General features: G+C 32.6%; 1 long non-coding RNA gene across 1 annotated transcript; it reads right to left on the bottom strand.

Moving 5' to 3' along the window:
• Nucleotides 1-916: 916 nt before the first annotated feature.
• Nucleotides 917-1,832, bottom strand: LOC127087164 (uncharacterized). Its single transcript, XR_007789790.1, has 2 exons — nucleotides 1,691-1,832; nucleotides 917-1,554 (listed from the first exon to the last, which is right to left on the bottom strand). It is a non-coding gene; the product is annotated as an uncharacterized LOC127087164 (long non-coding RNA).
• Nucleotides 1,833-5,064: the final 3,232 nt, after the last annotated feature.

Raw genomic sequence — 5,064 nt, 5'->3', positions numbered from 1 at the left:
CAGATTAAAGGATGGAATTGGTGTTACAAGCTTTGATGGAATATGAATTAAGGGATGATATTAGAAGTAATTCATATTTATTAATTATATTATTTTTCTTAGCCCCTAAGTTTGTTAGAGGGTATTTTAGTATTTTATCCTATTCTAATAACCCTAGTTTTAGCTTATAAATAGGGTGACAATCATTGTAACTTTCATCATGTTTTGTAGCCGTCATTCTCTTAATAGAATATTTCCATTCATTCTACCTTTGCACCAACACCGTTGCAGTGCGAATTTTTATAAAGAAGGGTTTGAAATATAAAGTTGAAAAACACTCTAAATTTTTATAGGGAAGTGTTTGAAATATAAAGTTGAAAAACAATTAATTTTAAGTTTTTTCATTCCATTCCGTAAGAAACAAATTGAGTTTTAGGATTCTAATATTTTGATTTTTGACGAAAATACTAAAAGAAACACGATTGGAATTGCCTAATTGTAGTTCTTAATATAGTCAGAGTTGTGATTTTAGAATCACATCACAATTGCGTTTGAATACGGTTGCAAAGACAATCACATTCCCAATAATACGGGCGCAATTGCGGTAGCTGACCACAATTTAAAACATTAGAGAAAAACCTTATGTTTTATGACAATACTGAGAGACAATGGTAGAGTTAGACAGAAAGTTTGCTTATTACCTCGAGTGGAGAATAGAGACGTTCTAATTTGGTTGGACGACATCGATTGGCCGGCTATGGCAGTGACAAGTAGAGGAAGAAGATGAGGCAAATGAGATGTTGCTTAAGAAGATGTAACATTTACTTTTCTTTTTTTTTTAAAAAAACTTGATTTTAATCTTTTAATTTTAACTGTTAACACATCAATGTCTTGTAATGGAGTAAATGGAGCATAGTAAAATGAAGCAAAGCCACACTCAAGTTTAACATCTTTAACTTTTCATTAACTATCATCGACACATCTTTAATCTCCTACAGATATGTCTGAGACATATCAAATGAGTGTCAATGGTGTGTTGAAACAAGGAAATAAAACTAAACCATAGTTGTCTAAGTTGACAGTAAACAAGGAAATAAAAATAAACAATACTTGTTAAGTTGACAACAAACACATGTCGTAAGAGTGTCAGACAAACACCTGCTTCAATAATACAGTGTATGAGTAGCTGAAACATGTAACTTCTCTAGACGCTGCTCCTGGAAATCGGTTGAGGTCATCTCATCTAGCAAATCATAAGCCATTGTAGGTTTGTTTTTTCGCAGATAACCACCAAGAGAAACATCAAGCAATGATTGGTTAGCAGGTGTCAACCCTTTAAAGAAAATCTGAGGCAGAAACCAATCTGCAATATCAGGATCAGGGCATCTTCTCAACAAGTCTTGAAACCGCTCCTTGGCCTCATATAATGATTCCGACTCAAACTGAGCGAATTCAACTATATCTCTCCTCGTTTACATCAATCTTGATAGAGGAAAGTACCTAGCCCGGAACTTGGTAACAAGCTGGTCCCAAGTTGTGATTGATCTGGCTGGAAGCGAAAGAAACTACATAAAACTAGCCATGGAGAAGTTGTTACTTTGTTATTACTTAATCAATTCAATATTCAATAAAAAGTATTTTTTTTTGTATTATATATTTTTAACAGCCAATATAAAAAATTGAAGAAAAAAAACTGAAGGAGTTAAGGTACCTGAATGCAAGAGATGAGAATGGAAAAAGGGAGACGCAGAGTCCAAATTTTATTGGTGATCGCCTCCACAACGCGATGAACCCTAATAGATTTTTTTCTTCACTTCAAGAGACTTAATATATCCTCATTCTATAACTGCAATATAAATGTCAAATTAAAATATAATTTATTCTTTTAACCAAAATATATCCGGATTATTATACAATTCAACTATTGTTTTTAATTTTAAATATTAATTGAAATACACACTGTAAATTAATTTTATAAATATTTAATTAAAATTAATTATTTTAACACAGAGTGTGAAAAATATAATAGAAATCGTTATTAGAATAACTTAATTATAATATATTATTTTATTTTTAATTTTGATGTTTATATGTTAAAATGATTAATTTTTAATTGGATGATAATTTAAAATGACTTTAATGTTTTTCAATTAATCTCTTAATTTTATATCATAAATCTATTTTTTAACCTATTAAAATAAGGCATAAAAAGACTTCATAAAATTAATTTCTTAACTACATTGTTGTTATTACGTTCTTAAAGAAATTCATAGAAAAATATTTTGAGATTCAGTTCTCAAAAAACTTCATAAAAAAAATGTTGTGATTGAATTTTTGAAGAACTTATAAAAAAAATTCTTAAAAAACTTCATAAAAAATATTCCGAAATTTAGAACGAAAGCTTAACTTCATCCCACCTAATTTGAAAACTTCCAATGTCTTTCAGCATAACAAATCTGGGGCAACTCTTGAGGATTGGATCAAGACCCAAAAAGGCTAAAAAAAACTACAACCTAATTTAAAAAAAAAACTATGTGCTAATCAATTAAAATCATTTTTACCTTATTAAGAGACCATTTATCTTACTCTAATTGACCGAACCAAATCCTTAATTGATTAGACACAGTAAAATATTCTCAATTAATTATAAATACATCTTAATCAATTTCACACAAACTTTGATATGTTTTCAATAGATTTTATAAAACATGTGATCATAAGAGTTTTCACACTTTTATAATCTCGGATCTTCAAATTCTCTTACTATATCAAACTATGACTTGGCACTTCAACTAAAACTTGAATCTTCCTACTAATGAGACTTGAAATATCTTCTTGATAAGGTGCTTCCATCATAAACTTTACTTTGACAATTGAAATTAAATCTTCCCCAATGAGAACTATCAACATACACATGTTGTTTGACTATGGAGTTATTATCTTCAAAAACTGCTCCATCAACTATCATCATCAAAACCAATTGATGATCATATCTATAAACACATAGATTCATATTCTTCCATTTTTGATAATGACAATGCATCTCTTATCGAAGTGATAAACACAAAATTGTTGGTTCTAAGTGTTGGTAGCAATTTTGGTAAAATAAAGAGTGTTCACAAGATGTTGCATGTGATGTCTTAACATAAGATATCTTGTACCTGCTGGAGGTTTAAAAATATAATTATGCAGGATTGTTTCAGGATGTTATACACGATGTCATAACATCTGATATTATGTACATGCTGGAGTTTTAAAATATAATTATCCAGGATTGGTTCAGGATGTCATATACGATGTCATGGCATCTGATATTATGTACCTGCTGGATATTTAAAATGGAATTATGCAGGATTATTCCAGGATGTCAGACCCGATGTCATGACATCCTGTACACAGAACATTCAGGGTGAATGTTATGTGTTATGTGATTGCGCATTTAATGGCAATCTATGTATGATTGAAGATCTGATTCACAATCGCATTCAATCATTAATTACAACTTGATTTACTTATTTTCCAAAGAGATCTAACCAGCTGTCATGAGAAGATTTAATTGGAAAATAGTTTTAGGGTTTTCAAGATGTCCAAGCCCAGCTGAATGCTTCTATAAATAGGACATGGAAAAACCTGATTTGATACACAACCAATACAGAGCAAAATACTGAGAGAGAATAAGGTTTTGTGTCTTGTTTGGTCGTGTGACTTGTAAGCCATTAAATTCATCCATAGATGATTGAATTGGTCTGATTTGTGAGTTGTAATTTGTCACTCTAAGCTTTTAAGCATGAGTGTGTGTCTACTTGATTGAAGTTGTTAAGTAAGATCAAGTGTGTGTCTACTTGATTGAAGATCAAATGTGTGTCTACTTGATTGAAGATCAAGTGTGTGTCTTTGAAGAGTGTCTTCTTTTCATAAGTAATTGTTGTTTAAAATCACAGGTGTTGTTGAGGGGGAGTGAGTGAGTTCTCATATCTAAGAGTTCTTAGGTAGAAATCACACAGATAGAGGTTAGGTGAAAAAGACTGTAACTTGTGGAGTGTACTGAGAGTCTTTGAACTGACTTTATTTAGTGGATTTCCTTCCTGGCTTGGTAGCCCCCAGACGTAGGTGAGTTGCACCGAACTGGGTTAACAATTGCTTGTGTCTCTTGCATTACTATTCTTTATCTTTATCCTGTTTTACTCAGATATTAGTGTCGTGACATTACCTTCGACATCTCATATCTGATACCAGAATTTCAATTGGTATCAGAGCAGGCATTCTGCTCTGGTTCTGGGTGAGATCTAGGGACAATACTTTCTGGTACTATGGAGAGAAATGGAGGATCTGTTCACAGACCATCTATTTTGGATGGATCCAACTATGTCTACTGGAAACCTCGAATGGTAGCCTTCCTAAAATCTCTGGATAATAAGGCTTGGAAGGCTGTGTTAACAGGCTGGGAACATCCAGTTGTTACCAAGAATGGAGAAGCTACTACTGATAAGAAGGCTGAAGAACAATGGACCAAGGAGAAGGATGACTTAGCCCTTGGGAACTCTAAAGCATTGAATGCTATATTCAATGGTGTAGATAAGTATATCTTCAGATTGGTAAACAACTGTGAAGTGGCTAAAGATGCTTGGGACATTCTCAAAACCACTCATGAAGGCACCTTTAGAGTGAAGATGTCTAGACTACAGCTGTTCATTACCAAGTTTGAAAATTTAAGGATGAAAGAAGATGAAAATATTCATGAATTTCATATGAATATCCTTGAAATTGCTAATGCCTCAGAAGCCCTGGGTGAGAAGATGTCAGATGAAAAATTAGTGAGGAAAATACTCAGGTCACTCCCTAAGAGATTTGCCATGAAAGTGACAGCCATAGAAGAGTCTCAAGACATTTCCAATATGAGAGTTGATGAGCTAATTGGATCCCTTCAAACATTTGAGATGGGAATGTGTGATGGATCTGAAAAGAAAGTCAAAAGCATAGCCTTCATGTCAAACACTGATGAGGAAGAGGAGGAAAGTAGTCAAGATATTGATGAAGATCTGGCAAATGATGTTGCAATGCTGGGAAGACAATTCAACAGACTTA

This window comes from Lathyrus oleraceus, chromosome 5, assembly GCF_024323335.1.
Source record: "Lathyrus oleraceus cultivar Zhongwan6 chromosome 5, CAAS_Psat_ZW6_1.0, whole genome shotgun sequence".
NCBI classification, from domain to species: Eukaryota; Viridiplantae; Streptophyta; class Magnoliopsida; order Fabales; family Fabaceae; genus Lathyrus; species Lathyrus oleraceus.
The sequence above is the reverse complement of the archived record's forward strand: the minus strand, read 5'-3'. Positions and strand labels throughout refer to the sequence as shown.